General features: G+C 39.5%; 1 protein-coding gene across 4 annotated transcripts in view; it reads right to left on the minus strand.

The window, feature by feature from the left end:
• LOC129823061 (lethal(3)malignant brain tumor-like protein 4) overlaps positions 1–10562 on the minus strand; it is a 133894-nt gene extending 123332 nt beyond the window's left edge. For all 4 annotated transcript variants that reach the window (XM_055881763.1, XM_055881762.1, XM_055881761.1 and 1 more), the window contains exon 1: positions 10470–10562. The gene's annotated coding sequence lies outside the window, so the exon portion shown is untranslated. The remainder of the gene's footprint in view (positions 1–10469) is intronic.
• Positions 10563–17180: the final 6618 nt, after the last annotated feature.

Genomic DNA, 17180 nt, shown 5'->3' on the forward strand with positions numbered 1-17180 from the left:
GTGATGGCCAAGGCCTCTGCATAGTCTGCCATCAGGATGACATATCTCTGAGACATCTATAATTCATCTGGGTTGTGACTACTGATACAGGTGGATCCCCAATTATCTCCTGTGCCACCTGAGAATACACCCACACCTGATAGTTTGGGGATTAACGCAACAGTTATAGAGAGATACACAACACTTGTTCTCTGTTCTATTATCTACCTGACTGAGAAGTGTCATCGCTGGCACATTAGAACCCAGGCTGAATTAAAATATACAGGTATTATTATGTGAAGTGTCAAATGGAGCCTGGTAAATACATATGCCTGAAGAAGAAAAAAAAAGGGACAAAAGTTCAAAGTCATTCATCAAAGCGAGGGAAGGGGAATTCATACACCTACCCATGTCTCATCATACTAGACAAAGGGGTTGCGTCAAACATTTTTTCAATAAACTCCTGTGGAAATTCCTCTAACTCACATCTTTTCCCCATTCAAAATGTAATTACTATCCATTTGCAATTAAAATAACAAAATGTCTAAAGCAGCGGAAGAAGACCAGAACAACCATTTTTCACTCGTTTTTATAGGATTAAAACACATATCTCCTATGGCTCCAACTACTCCATCCTTCATTTTTATATTTGAGGATTATCAGTAAACCCAGTTGTTTTTGTCTACGACAGTGTACAGACACTAACGCATGAGGGAACTTTGGCTAAGATTTTTGCAGCTTTAGTTCCAGCTATGTGGTATGTTAAGGGACCACACACTCCCCCCAACACAGCACGAGGTTTCACAAATTCACACATTTTTCCGTGACTTAGCAAACACCCATGTTGCTTCAACGCAACAAAAGGGGACAGAGGCTGGAGAGCATAGAGGGTAACGGTGAGTCGCAGGATGTTTATTACGCCCTGGGTGTTCACATTTCATATAAACAAGCTTAAAGGAAACGCAGCACACTGGGATTGGGAATTGCCTATCGGAAAAGCCAGGCAAGTGATGATTCGCACAACGACAAGTTGTGACAAAACGTGCCCAACTCTAATTGGGTTTCCAACAAAGAATGTTCTATTCAGTTGCAAAGGGAAAAAGGCAATTTGTTCTCAAAGCTAAACAATGCTTCCAGATTGCATGCTGGTGGCACTCTCAATATAACCCTCAAGTCTAGTAAAACAGCTCCTGAATCAAAGTATGCTTGATCAATAGGAAGTCTCTGAAGCTGGTGGGAAGAACATAACACGTACACATTAACATTCTATTGAAACGAGAGTTGTTTTTTTGAAGCAATCTGCTTTGTCATTACCACATAAGCTTATAGCACTCGAAGCACAGTAGAAATGAAGAAGTTGGGCTTAAAATGCCCTAGACTTACAACATCAACATTTGTCACCATGTTACCATATAGGCTGCGTCAAAGTGCATATATGATGAGAATAGATATTATATATGCACAATAACACTCAAGATTTGGCTCTCTCAGTACAATATAAATATGTTCAAAAGAATTATCCTGAAACCAGTTTGTTCTGTATGAAGACTACCTCATCTAACTTTCTTTGATGTCAAACCAGCCTTGACACTGACTAAGACACACCAGCAAAAACTCAATTCGATGTCAAGTCAAAATGAATAGGTCTGATATCTGACAAAGCATGGTATCCATGAATGAAAAACACATTCAATTCATATGCATCTTGTCTCTTTTATTCACCGAATTTCTGTGATATTTCCAATCATCAAGGTCTCAAAGCTTGAGACAAGAGAAGAGCTAGATTTTCAAGATTCCTACAACATGTCTGCGGTGAGATTGAATTGATCAATTGATATAACTTGACAACATCTGTTATCATTTTGCATATTGATAAACAACCATTAAGGCCATTACAACTGAAAGCCAGTCACTCTTAGATAATACCTTAGTGCTTTATTCAAAACCAGAGAATGTTTTTCTATTTCAGTTTTAAAATTACATTTCCAACTACAGTATATCTAGCTACCCGTTTCATTGAGCTAAAATATCACAGATTTAATGCAGGGATTTGACTGAAACGATAAACTTGTCACATAACTAGTAATGACTGGTTTTATAAGTGAAGGCTATATGCAGAATTCAAAAAGTGACAGTGTTTCTTTCCGATTGAGGCATGGACTTTCAAGTTGCTGAAATGGTAGGGTGCCCCCGATCTGTGACTTGCTTTCCTCCTATTAAAATCTAAAACAATGGACAACTTGCGCCATGTCAAAAATGTACAGAGTGTTTTGTCCCTTAAAAGTTGCAGCGTACTGCGACGCAGTTTGCATGGTGCCGAAGAATTGTATGGCACGTTATTTAAGTGTGAACCACTGGCAACTATTCATGCTAGTTAGTGCTAGTTTGACCACCAAAGGGCATCTTTGAAAAGAATTTGATAGCCTTCAATAATGGCTGTACTTGAGAATTTAAAAACTTTTTTTGTAAGAACATAGTATATGGGACTGATTTTTAAGAAATGTTGCTTAATCTGATTAATATTATGGTGTGTCTATTCCAAGAAAAACCCTCTGGGTTTCCATTAGGATGTAACGGAAAATATGGCGCTGTACAACGTGATGGTCGGGAGTAGACTACAGTACTTGGCTATTTAGCTAAAGAATCCCGTGTCGTGCGGGCACGCGGGAGACCGGGGTTCAATTCCCCGACGGGGAGGAAGGAGTAGGCTGTCCTTATAAATAAGAATATGTTCTTAACTGACTTGCCTAGTTAAATAAAGGTTACAGTAAGAGCATGACATTTTTACACCCTAATTGTAGTCTAACCAATACCCAAACGGAGATTAAATGATTTAAAAAATCTCATTGATTTCTCAAGGCCAGTCGCCATGCTTTGGCTATTGGACTCCCAATCACGTTTGGATGTGATACATATTAATACTTTTTGTGGTATTATTCGTTTGTCTTTTCTGGTGGATTAAACTGAAATTGCAACCAATGACAGCCGGTTGTGATACAGCCAACCAAACATAGAAATACATTCTCCCCCACCCTCCTTCTAGGCAAGTCTATTGTCCAGCTACCTGCTAATAGCCATGATGGCGCAGTACAACATGACCGTGTATGTTTGAAAGAGTATTTTCCAGTAAGAAACCGTTTGTTTCCCTTCATTGGATAACTTTGTCCCAATATTTCTGTAATTCAGTGATATTTATTTCCATAGTAATTCACTATGGATCCATATCTAAATAAACAATTATTTGTATCATTATTTTATTAACGAAAGCATAAAGATGCCATTATTAGTTACATTGTTTTAGTTTGAACGTGCAGACTGGCACTAAGAACAAAGGGAACGTTTCCCTAGTCAGCGCCATTATTAGTGCAATGCCACTTAAAGTTTTGCTCTGTGCTACACAGAGTGGTGGGCTAGGTCAGTCTTCTATGCTCGGCTCTGCGGCCCATCCCATGCCCCCTGCCCTCGTGCCTTGAACCTTGCTCGCTTTCAGTAGATACAGCTGGAGAACTGCAAGGCAATCCTATTGTGCGCCACTCGGAAGCCATGGCCAATACAAACTCAGCAAAAAAAGAAACATCCTCTCACTGTCAACTGCGCTTATTTTCAGCAAACTTAACATGTGTAAATATTTGTATGAACATAACAAGATTCAACAATATATACATAAAGTGAACAGGGTCTACAGACATGAGACTAACAGAAATGGAATGTGTTCCTGAACAAAGGGGGGGGATCAAAATCAAAAGTAACAGTCAGTATCTGGTGTGGCCATCAGCTGCATTAAGTACTGCAGTGCATCTCCTCCTCATGGACTGCACCAGATTTGCCAGTTCCTGCTGTGAGATGTTTCCCCACTCTTCCACCACGGCACATGCAAGTTACCAGACATTTCTGGGGGGGGGGGGGGGGGGCTAGTCCTCACCCTCCAATCCAACAGGTCCCAGACGTGAGACCCGGGCTCTTTGCTGGCCATGGCAGAACACTGACATTCCTGTCTTGCAGGAAATCATGCACAGAACAAGCAGTATGGCTGGTGGCATTGTCATGCTGGAGGGTCATATCAGGATGAGCCTGCAGGAAGGGTACCACATGAGGGAGGAGGATGTCTTCCCTGTAACGCACAGCGTTGAGATTGTCTGCAATGACAACAAGCTAACATGCTGACCAGACCGGACACGTCACGTGCGCGAGAGTCTCTAAATACATTTAGAAATCCATGTTATTCATACATTGCACCCACACTGCTCGAGCGCGCCAACAAGCGTCTGCGTTGCCAAGGCCAAAAATGGAAGTCATTCCAATTTCTGATGCCGATCGCACTGAAAGTCCTGCCTCTCCCATCTCCTCATTGGTTTATAGAAGCAGGTACCCACGGGCGATCTCCTCATTGGTTATACCCACGTGGGTGATTGAAAGACAAACTGTTTTGCCGGTAATCGTGGTAATACTATGAAAGTTTAGATGCCAATCACCATATAAGTTCAAAGATGAAAAAGCCTGGAAGGAGGAGAAATGACGAGAAACGAGTCGGTTGGCCGTTTTATGTGTGGATTAATTGGCGGCGTAGGAGCTTGTGCATTTCAGGTAAAATAACTCAATGTTTATTTCCCAGGACAAATTAGCTAGCAACAGCAAGCTAGCTAAATAGGACAAATTGGCTAGCAACAGCAAGCTAGCTAAATAGGACAAATTAGCTAGCAACAGCAAGCTAGCTAAATAGGACAAATTAGCTAGCAAGTGGAAGCTAACTAGCTAAATTGCCATACATGTTTAACCTGTTTGGGCTGCACGCTGAATATTGAAAAAACTGGAAAATGTGTGCACATTTTCAAACGGCCTCCTAAGAAACTTTTTATTTTCCAATATGCATATATTTACTACTGTTGGATAGATAACAGTCTGTAGTTTCTAAAAAGGTTTGAATTGTTTCTCTAAGTCGAACAGAAATATTTTTACAGCCATTTTCCCAGCCGAATTGAGTTTCCCAAAATGCGATGTGTCTCTTTAAGACCTTCTCTATAAAAGGCCATTTGACTTATGACCATAGGGACACGTCAGAGGCGTTCGCCAGACTGTAATGCGGAAGTGAGAATTGAAAGGAGTCGAATATCTCTTCCCTGGACTGAATAACAGAACTTCTTGTGAGACCTGCGCAGTTAAAATAAAAATCCGGGCGCGAAGGATAATTTGATCTCGGCTTCTGGAACAAGGTAGTTAACGTTGAATATGATGCCTGACTACGATATTATTTGCTACATGTCACAAAATCATCCTAAAGTGTGTTTTTTCAATATACTTTAATTATATTATTGCAATTTATTCTGGACTTTAGATGTGAAACGACGGAAGAATTTTTTGAAGAAACGCTTTCTGGCGCAGCAATGCTACCGTGCTAGCTAACCAAAGAGGGAAATCATTCGTTCTGGAACCCAACTAAAGACTCTACTGGACATTGGACCCCGTTACAACATTCTGATGGAGTACCAAGAAAGATAAGACCCAATTTGGGATGCTTTTTCATATATATGTCGAACTGTTGAATGCTAACTCTGCTAACTATGCTAGGCTAGCGCTTGACTAGAATCAATGCTGCCTTATGCTAGCTTATGATGTTAGCTAATATAACGATATATTGTGTTTTCGCTGTAAAACACTTCAAAAATCGGAAATGTTGTCTGTATTCACAAGATATCTGTCTTTCATTAGTTATCCACCATATGTTTTTCTGAAATGTTTTATGAGGTGTAATTAGTAGCCGACGTTGGTGTATGTATTTTCTCTGGCTACTCCCGGCTGGATTCAGACTGTAGCTATGTATTAGCATTTTTGGGTAGCATCAATGTAAAACTGATTTATAGCTAAAATATGCACTTTTTATGAACAAAACATAGATTTATTGTGTAACATGTTATATGACTGTCATCTGAGGTCGTTTTTTCTGGGCTCTTTAGGTTGGTTTTAGTTTATTTCGGTTGGTTGTGCATGCTACTTCAATCATAATTCATACTTCATAATCATAATTCATACGTGTCTGTCCACTTTTGTATTTGGTGGTGAGCTAACATAAATATATGTGGTGTTTTCTCTGTAAAACATTTAAAAAATCGGACATGTTGGCTGGATTGACAAGATGTTTATCTTTCAAATGCTGTATTGGACTTGTTAATGTGTAAAAGTTAAATATTTTAAAAAAATAGATTTTGAATTTCGCGCTCTGCAGGGGTGTCATTTTCGGTCCGAGGTCGGGCTTGCACCCCAAACAGGTTAATGCTTTTTGACCTGTCCCCAAATTAATGTCATTGGTTCAGAGTTTGATTTGATATTTTAACCTGCGTGTCGTGATCGCGTTTGGTGTAGGGTGACAAAGTAAGTGTATGCATGATAGTGCACAAGCGCAACCGGTTTGGGTTCCGTGTCAGTCCAATGATGCTGTGACACACCGCTCCAGACCATGACGGAGCCTCCACCTCCAAATCGATCCCGCTCCAGAGTACAGTTCTCAGTGTAATGCTCATTCCTTCAATAATAAACGCGAATCTCACCATCACCCCTGGTGAGACAAAACCGCGACTCGTCAGTGAAGAGCACTTTTTGCCAGTCCTGTCTGGTCCAGCGACGGTGGGTTTGTGCCCATAGGCGATGTTGTTTCCGGTGATGTCTGGTGAGGACCTGCCTTACAACAGGCCTACAAGCCCCAGTCCAGCCTCTCTCAGCCTATTGCAGACAGTCTGAGCACTGATGAAGGGATTGTGCGTTCCTGGTGTAACTCGGGCAGTTGTTGTTGCCATCCTGTACCTGTCCTGCAGGTGTGATGTTTGGATGTACCGATCCTGTGCAGGTGTTGTTACACCTGGTCTGCCACTGCGAGGACTATCAGCTGTCCATCCTGTCTCCCTGTAGTGCTGTCTTAGGCGTTTCTGTTAGTGTCTTAATGACCATTCCACAGGTGAATGTTCATTAATTGTTTATGGTTCATTGAACAAGCATGGGAAACAGTGTTTAAACCCTTTACAATGAAGATCGGTGACGTTATTTGGATTTTTACAAATTATCTTTGAAAGACAGGGTCCTGAAAAAGAGATGTTTCTTTTTTTGCTGAGTTTATTGTCCTGCTAATAACAGGGTTAATAATATATCTGTGAGAATAGGGGGGCTTTTATATAGTTCAAAATTAATAATAAATCACTGTTTCAAAAACAATATTTTTGGAGATAATTTCAATATCAAATAACGTAAAATTAGCGAGAAAAGGGCCATTCTTGAACATGGAGTGAGACATTGTCACTAATTTGTAAATAAAGCCAGTTTGTTATTTAGAATTATTTCTTTACGTTTTTAGAGGAAGAACCCAAAAACATTCAGTCATGTCATGGGTCTCCCAGTCGAGGCCGGCATGAGTATTGAACCAGCATCTGTAGCAACACAGCTTGACATGCTATGCAGTGTCTTAGACTGTGGCACCACTACAACTTGACCGGTCGGGAGTGGCTTACACTACTACAGTAAGAGCAAAATAAAATAAAAACCTTAGTATAACAGTTTTAGTAAATAATACTTAAGTCGTGCACAATTATCAGTTTCTATTTAGGTTTATGTCACCCAGTCATTGTCAGTTAGATACACAGTAGGACCCAAAAGCATAATCAGTGATCTAACTCCCCCTTGCGCTGGTCTGGAGCAATGAAGTGGTGACGCAGGGTACCGTACTAAACCACAAATTACCTCTAAGTCCCGCGGCATAGTCGCAAAACTTTTAGTGGAGCAAACGCTGTATGCAAAGAGTTACAAACCATTCAACATAGTTAAAAACAAACACAATAAAACTAAAACTATACACTTAAAACAGATAAGGTCACTGAAATGTTCCGCGTTGAGAGAAAGCCAAGCTAGTACAGCAATACTGAAGTTATTAAATGTTCTGCGTAGAGAGAAAGCCAAGCTAGTACTGCAATACTGAAGTAATTAAATTAAAACAATGATATTCATGATAGGAACCACTGTCATACTTAACGGGATAGATAAATTCACCCAAATAATCAATGCAAGTCTTACAACACATTATAACTGCATCGTAATGCATTTTACCTGCAGAATTTAAGAGAAGTGTAACCAGCATTGTTTTTGAATGCTTTGCAGTCAGTAGGATATTTAAAATGACGGTACAAAATGTCTCTCTTAAACCGGACTGTAGACTATACAATGTGCAAGCCAACTGTAGAGACGAATAGTTGACTTCTGATATCAAGTGTTCATGAAAATAGGTAAAATGAAGCTTCCAAATAACCCCTCATCCATCAGCAAGAAGCATTCACCATTCAGAAAGGAGAAAAAGTGTTCCCATCCAAGTTCAAAACCACTACAACAGATTACAAACTGACGCTTTACAGTTCGGGACAATGATATCAGGTCTACACCAAATCTCCTTATTATGTACGATGACATACTTGCTTCACTTGACAGCAGAAGCTAAATGTAAAAACTAAGGAATTACTTTACCAAGCCAGTGCAACATTCTCTATAATAGAGATATTGAAGGCACAGTGTAGATTAGAATACGGTTCCACACATGTTGTCAGTTAAGATATAATTTATTAAACTCAACCGAGGCAATAAAAGTCACAGTTTAGCCAATTTGTTATCGTTGAATAGGTTCTTCCACTGATACACATAAACTGAAGAGGCTTCTCAAGCCAAAACACTTTTTCATGTTTTATTTTTTTATCTGTGTGCTACAACAGGAAGTGTTGCGTGGCACCTATATTGCGGCGTGAAAAGCAGAAAGCATATGAACTACTTCCCGACACTGACATCAAAATAAACACCTCAACAATATAACCTTTAAATCTGGCTTTTTGACAATCACACAACAAGATACAAAAACAGTCACCTTCAAAGCAAATGGAAATTAAGTATTGAATAGAAATAATTGAATATATAACAGCAGAAAGTCCATGTTGCTGTGATGATATAGAACAGGGGTATTCAACTCTTAGCCTACGAGGTCCAGGCCCTGCTGGTTTTCTGGTCTACCTGATAATTAATTGCACCCACCTGAAGTTCCAGGTCAAAATCAGTCCTTGATTAGAGGAAAATGCAGTGGAACTGGCTTAGAGGTCCAGTTGAGTTTGAGGGCTCTATGAAATATTATACATTTGGGTCTGTTTTCTTAGAAATACGACTAACGAGTAGTGTTTTACTAAGTAATAATAATTGAATGACCAGAGAACTAAAGGAAAAGAATGGTTTGACAAAGCAACAATACATTGTTTAAGGCAGCCCCCGCGCCTCTCTGATTCAGAAGGGTTGGGTTAAATGGGTTAGACACACTGATTAGGTATCCATCCCCCTTATCCTTTTCCTTGTTTGTGAAAAAGGGGTGTGTCTTCTGGGGGTGTGTGCTGGGGGTGTGTCTGGTGCTATTTTAGTTTAAGCTTAGTATTCTTATTTTGTTACTTTAGTGAAGTTTGACTGTGGTAACATTTTACTGCATACAGTCATACAAACAAGCCCTTACATTCTTTACTCAACAGGTGTATTTTATTCCCAATTTACAATTTTTTTCAAGTAAATTATGAGCTTGCATCTACTTGTATCTAATCATTGAATAGGATAAGGTGTTGACAATTATTAGTAGGGGTAAGTGATTGTTAGAATGAATGTTGCAACTTTAAGCTTTAATCTCATTAAGAATCAGAATCATTAATATTATTAGATATTATTTTAGATTTCCTGGATAGTTTGTGTTACAGTGACATTTAGAAAACACTAAACAAGTTGCCATTTAGGCCTAAGGTTTTATAAACAAAATATGAGAAACTTTACAGGCTACACCCGGTCAGTTCAAATAAACAGAAAAACGGTTGTTGTTAAACAAAATGTTGAGGTGATCTAAATATTAGAGCCAAAAGCCCTCTATAAGGTGCCAAGATGAAACTGAAACTCCAGACAACTAGAAAACAACTTAACAGAGAAAACAGTTCTGAAGTCAAGGAAACAAAAACAATTAAATAACTAATTGCCATTGTTTACATGTCTCCTCGCACAAGGACGGATGTAACTCATCACGTAGCTACCAAAAACGCTAACGTGCAGAGGAAACATCTCCCAGAACACAGTCAGAAAATTATAGTTTCACTTAGCTTGACTGCCGTGCTACGCATTGTGTTTACACTATCTCGTATCACTTGTTTGGAAAATGTTTCAGCAATAAAATTGACGAATATATAGACAGAGTTGATTTGACTTAATTTAGTGGGTCAGTAGTTGACGGAAGGGGCATATTATATGTTCGTTTGCTTAATAGGAGAAAACATGAGAGATTAGCGCGAGAATAGCCATCTCAACACATCTGAAAACGATGGGAAAACCCGACACGCCATTCGAATAGTTTTCGTCCTACAAAATGCAGCTCTTCCATAGTGTGTGCTTGATCATATTTTAAAAACAAAGTACAGTAACCCAGCGGTTGAATGAAATTATGAATTCCTTACCAACACGGCTGTCGTTTTGCCCCTCAATGTTGTGACAGGAGGAATAGGGTTCTCTCGCTGCGGCTGTGCGCATGCTCTCGAACAGCCCTCTACTGGAAGAGTCAGAACTAAATAGTAGATGGCGATTGAACAGGTGTGAAATATGGTGGCGGGGCAAACGATAAGGAAAATGTAGGCTACAAGACAAGGATTGTATAACAGTCCATACTTTCTTGTATTTATAATTGGCCAATAATAATAAAAGATTAACCTACTGTCAATAAATCAATAAAAACTTGACAATTTAATGGAATAGAATTGAGTTTCATGTAAACCTGAAATCCCTAACGTTTTTGGCAGAGTGGTCTATACATTACACCCGAGTTAAGAATAGAATAGACAGAGTTAGAATAAACATAATTCCAAATAAACGGTGAGGAATTTCACGGAATTCCTATTACTCAAATTTTACTCCAATTTGTAAATCTGGCCTCTCTTCGGCTTCCTCTTATTTCAATTCAAACTTAAACTATTGAATCTATTCCTGGACACAAAGATGGGTTCATAAGAAGATAGAATGAGTTCATAAGGAGATATAATGGGTTCAAAAGATGATAGAATGGGTTCATAAGAAGATAGACTGGGTTCAAAAGATGATAGAATGGGTTCATAAGAAGATAGAATGGGTTCATAAGAAGATAGACTGGGTTCAAAAGATGATAGAATGGGTTCATAAGAAGATAGACTGGGTTCAAAAGATGATAGAATGGGTTCATAAGAAGATAGACTGGGTTCAAAAGATGATATAATGGGTTCATAAGAAGATAGAATGGGTTCATAAGAAGATAGAATGGGTTCATAAGAAGATAGACTGAGTTCAAAAGATGATAGACTGGGTTCATAAGAAGATAGAATGAGTTCATAAGGAGATAGAATGGGTTCATAAGAAGATAGAATGGGTTCATAAGAAGATATAATGGGTTCAAAAGATGATAGAATGGGTTCATAAGAAGATAGAATGGGTTCATAAAAAGATAGAATGGGTTCAAAAGATGATAGAATGGGTTCATAAGATGATAGAATGGGTTCATAAGGAAGAAGATAGAACGAGTTCATAAGAAGATAGAATGGGTTCATAAGAAGATAGAATGGGTTCATAAGAAGATAGAACGAGTTCATAAGAAGATAGAACGAGTTCATAAGAAGATAGAATGGGTTCATAAGAAGATAGAATGGGTTCATAAGAAGATAGAATGGGTTCATAAGAAGATATAATGGGTTCATAAGGAGATATAATGGGTTCATAAGAAGATAGAATGGGTTCATAAGAAGATAGAATGGGTTCATAAGGAAGAAGATAGAATGAGTTCATAAGATGATAGAAGGGGTTCATAAGAAGATAGAATGGGTTCATAAGAAGATAGAATGGGTTCATAAGGAAGAAGATAGAATAAGTTCATAAGAAGATAGAATGGGTTCATAAGATGATAGAATGGGTTCAAAAGATGATATAATGGGTTCATAAGAAGATAGAATGGGTTCATAAGAAGATAGAATGGGTTCATAAGAAGATAGACTGGGTTCATAAGAAGATAGACTGGGTTCATAAGAAGATAGAATGGGTTCATAAGGAAGAAGATAGAATGAGTTCATAAGATGATAGAATGGGTTCATAAGAAGATAGAATGGGTTCATAAGAAGATAGAATGGGTTCATAAGGAAGAAGATAGAATAAGTTCATAAGAAGATAGAATGGGTTCATAAGATGATAGAAGGGGTTCATAAGAAGATAGAATGGGTTCATAAGAAGATAGAATGGGTTCATAAGAAGATAGAATGGGTTCATAAGAAGATAGAATGGGTTCATAAGAAGATAGAATGGGTTCAAAAGATGATATAATGGGTTCATAAGGAGATATAATGGGTTCATAAGAAGATAGACTGGGTTCAAAAGATGATAGAATGGGTTCATAAGGAGATATAATGGGTTCAAAAGATGATAGACTGGGTTCAAAAGATGATAGAATGGGTTCAAAAGATGATAGAATGGGTTCATAAGATGATAGAATGGGTTCATAAGAAGATAGACTGGGTTCAAAAGATGATAGAATGGGTTCATAAGATGATAGAATGGGTTCATAAGAAGATAGACTGGGTTCAAAAGATGATAGAATGGGTTCATAAGATGATAGAATGGGTTCAAAAGATGATAGAATGGGTTCATAAGATGATAGAATGGGTTCATAAGAAGATAGACTGGGTTCAAAAGATGATAGAATGGGTTCATAAGAAGATAGAATGGGTCCATAAGGAGATAGAATGGGTTCATAAGGAAGAACATAGAATGGGTTCATAAGAAGGTAAGAAGGTAGGTTCATAAAAATATAGAATGGGCACATTTGCATATAATGACCTGTGGCTAGACTCCTGTTATGTTGTGAACTAGATAAGTCATGTAACCTGCATACAAAGACTGATGCAGTTAGTGTAAATTATATTTGTACAACTCTGCTTTTTCTATCTCCATACAAACACCCCAACAACATCCCTGATGTATTTCTGCCAGGTCGCATAAGTAATTCATGATCACTCTCCTTGTTCCGTTCATAAAGCAAGGGTTGCCCGGGTGACTGGCTGCGCCAATGCAGAGGCCTGAATAAGATATTATGCTACAGTTATTTTAAAGAAATAATGGAATTTTACATGTTTCTTATGTAACTCTCTATTGCAGCTTCTGGTTCTGCGCCCTTGTTGCCAATTTAAACAACGCTCGTCATCATGATCTATCACATGACTGACTGTTCCAATCAAGTCCAATTGAAGGCCCATGGAGCTGTCATTTAATGCCTTTTCCTTTCCTTCTAGTGGGCATTGGTGTAAAGTACTTTAGTACAAATACTTTAAAGTACTACTTAAGTTGTTTTTTGGGGTATCTGTACTTTACTTTACTATTTATATTTTTGACTACTTTTACTTTTACTTCACTACATTCCTAAAGAAAATAATACACTTTTTATTCCATAAATTTTTCCTGACACCCAAAAGTACTCGTTGCATTTTAAATTCCCAATCTGGCCCTCAAACCATCATGGTCACCTAATAATCCCCAGTTTACAATTGGCTCATTCATCCCCCTCCTCTCCCCTGTAACTATTCCCCAGGTCGTTGCTGCAAATGAGAACGTGTTCTCAGTCAACTTACCTGGTAAAATAACGGTAAAATAAATAAATAAATGAAAAATGCTTAGCAAAACAGGAAAATGGTCCAATTCACACACTAATCAAGAGAAAATCCCTGGTCATCTCCCTCAGACCACGATCATTGATGTTCTAGTTTTTCTATTTCTATTCTGTCGGCTCACACCTCAATGTTTATTACATCAGTGCCTCACCTTGCACCAGAGTTCCATGAATATTTCAATTTAGAGAAATCCAGAGAAAATAAGGAGTTCTCTAGTTACCACTGTTGGATAGATTTACTGCTGTCGCTCCTCTCTTGAGCTCACTTGAGGGGCGAGTACAAAGCCCAGTTAATTAAATCCACTAAACATCAATTTTGCACCATACTTAATTCTGTGCTCGCTCTAGGATCTATGGAGAAAGTCAGCCCACTCAGTGTTCGTTTTGTGGAATATAGCCAATTGCTTGGCCTTGCTTATCGAACAAATACATAGGTCATCAAAAAGAAAGGATGTTCACGTCATACAAATAAAGGCATTTTAATTAATTATATGAAGAGTGCCTTGGTCCTCCTTTCTTTTTGATGACCAATTCACCCCTTTTACCAAAGATCACCTTCTGTCTACCAAAATGTATTTTTGTGTACCTTAGTAGCGCTTCCCTTCCTCCTCTTTCTACTAGATACATAGGCCTACTGGTGTTCAACCATAGACCAAACAACTACTGCCAAGCAAGAGTAGGCTTAGAGATCAAGAAGTGTTCTAGCTTCATCTCTGAGAAAAACTGATAGTTTAGGTTACACATCGATTGTGGTATCTGCACTTAGCAAAATCTACTGATCCTCTCCCTCACAGGGAATAATGAATTATGCAAGGATGTTTTCCCAAGGATGTTTCCCCAAGGATGTTTCCCCAAGGGTGTTTCCCCAAGGGTGTTTCCCCAAGGATGTTTCCCCAAGGATGTTTCCCCAAGGGTGTTTCCCCAAGGATGTTTCCCCAAGGGTGTTTCCCCAAGGATGTTTCCCCAAGGATGTTTCCCCAAGGATGTTTCCCCAAGGATGTTTCCCCAAGGGTGTTTCCCCAAGGATGTTTCCCCAAGGGTGTTTCCCCAAGGATGTTTCCCCAAGGGTGTTTGCCCAAGGATGTTTCCCCAAGGGTGTTCCCCCAAGGGTGTTTCCCCAAGGATGTTTCCCCAAGGATATTGACACAGCCGGACCCTGTGGAGTTCACACTGGTAATGTATAAAAGGACAAAAGACATGTCTAGGATTCCCCCCAACTTTCCCAGTTGCTTTGAATGTTCAAAATCATAGTGTAAGTAGACTTCAAAGGATGATCCAACTTTCAAAACAAGTCATTTTTGGCGAACCACAACCGTAAACCAACATGCCAGCTGTTTACCTTGATAGCACACTCAGTAATTTGTTGTTTCAACGTAATTTGTCAACTTCTTGTGACATGGAATCTACGTGGAAAATACATTGGATTTGAAAAAATGTAATCACCATTAAACTGTTGTTTCGAGGGTGAAATTTCCACCGCAGGATTGTGTCACCATGGTAACCAATTTTCAACATCAGCAAACAAAATCTGTAGAATTTGTACCTTTGAAACAACGTCAGATCTTCAACGTAATATCCACTATAAGAAAATAAAACTATAGGCTGGGCATTACCTCCTACTAGAGAGGTGATCTTTCTACAGCTATCCCTTTGGTCTCACTGTCAATCACCACATTTTTATCTGCAGACTCAACAACCTTGGTTTCTCAAATGACTGCCTTGCCTGGTTCACCAACTACTTCTCAGATAGAGAACAGTGTGTCAAATCGGAGGGCCTCTTGTCCGGACCTCTGGCAGTCTCTATGGGAGTACAGGGTTCAATTCTTGGGCCGGCTCTTTTCTCTGTATACATCAATGATGTCGCTCTTGCTGCTGGTGATTCTCTGATCCACCTCTACGCAGACGACACCATTCTGTATACTTCTGGCCCTTCGTTGGACATTGTGTTAACTAACCTCCAGACGAGCTTCAATGCCATACAACTCTACTTCCGTGGCCTCCAACTGCTCTTAAATGCAAGTAAAACTAAATGCATGCTCTTCAACCGATCGCTGCCCGCCCGTTCAGCATCACTACTCTGGACGGTTCTGACTTAGAATATGTGGACAACTACAAATACCTAGGTGTCTGGTTAGACTGTAAACTCTCCTTCGAGACTCACATTAAGCATCTCCAATCCAAAATTAAATCTAGAATCGGCTTCCTATGTCGCAACAAAGCATCCTTCACTCATGCTGCCAAACATACCCTCGTAAAACTGACTATCCTACCGATGCTTGGCGATGTGACATCGCCTGCTTTGGCGATGTCATTTACAAAATAGCCTCCAACACTCTACTCAGCAAATTGGATGAGGTCTATCACAGTGCCATCCGTTCTGTCACCAAAGCCCCATATACTACCCACCACTGTGACCTGTATGCTCTCGTTGGCTGGCCCTCGCTTCATATTCATCGCCAAACCCACTGGCTCCAGGTCATCTATAAGTCAATGCTAGGTAAAGCCCCGCCATATCTCAGCTCACTGGTCACCATAGCAGCACCCACCCGTAGCACGTGCTCCAGCAGGTATATTTCACTGGTCACCCCCAAAGCCAATTCCTCTTTTGGCTGCCTTTCCTTCCAGTTCTCTGCTGCCAATGACTGGAACGAATTGAAAAAAATCACTGAAGCTGGAGACCCATATCTCCCTCACTAACTTTAAGCACCAACTGTCAGAGCAGCCCAGCCAACTACATCATCCCCATACTGTTGTTTATTTTTTTGCTTCTCTGCACCCCAGTATCTCTACTTGCACATTAATCTTCTGCACATCTATCACTCCAGTGTTTAATTGCTAAATTGTAATTATTTCGCCACTATGCCCCATTTATTGCCTTACCTCCCTTATCTTGCCTCATTTGCATACACTGTATATATACTTTTTTTTCTTTATTGTGTTATTGACTGAATGTTTGTTTATTCCATGTGTAACTCTGTGTTGTTGTTTGTGTCGCACTGCTTTGCTTTATCTTGGCCAGGTCGCAGTTGTAAATGAGAACTTGTTCTCAACTAGCCTACCTGGTTAAATAAAGGTGAAATAAAAAATGTTTTTAAAACATCCAGGGCTTTTAACCAAGCCCAGCGCTGCTTAGCTTTGATTTTTGCCACTGACTGTTATCAATGTGCTACAGTGAGAAGGATTGTTGAGAAATCTCCACTTCATAGATTCACTGTTGCTTTCGAAGTCATTTCAAAGGGTAGGTTTAACACAAGGGCTCCCAAACTTTTCCACTTAGTTCAGTTCTTTGCACCCCATCACTGTGAGGTGTGGTTTGTTTTGTGATACACTTATTTCGGGGCGCTGGTTTTCTCGTAATTTAAGCCTCCCGTCTATGATATTTTTTCCTGCATCACTAACGGCGCATTTTGGCTATTCCCTGCCTGTACTTTAGCCTATCGGATTTCCTGTTATCAACCTATTGCCTGATCTCCCGGACTACGTTACCAGCCTT

Source organism: Salvelinus fontinalis, chromosome 25 (assembly GCF_029448725.1).
Source record: "Salvelinus fontinalis isolate EN_2023a chromosome 25, ASM2944872v1, whole genome shotgun sequence".
NCBI classification, from domain to species: Eukaryota; Metazoa; Chordata; class Actinopteri; order Salmoniformes; family Salmonidae; genus Salvelinus; species Salvelinus fontinalis.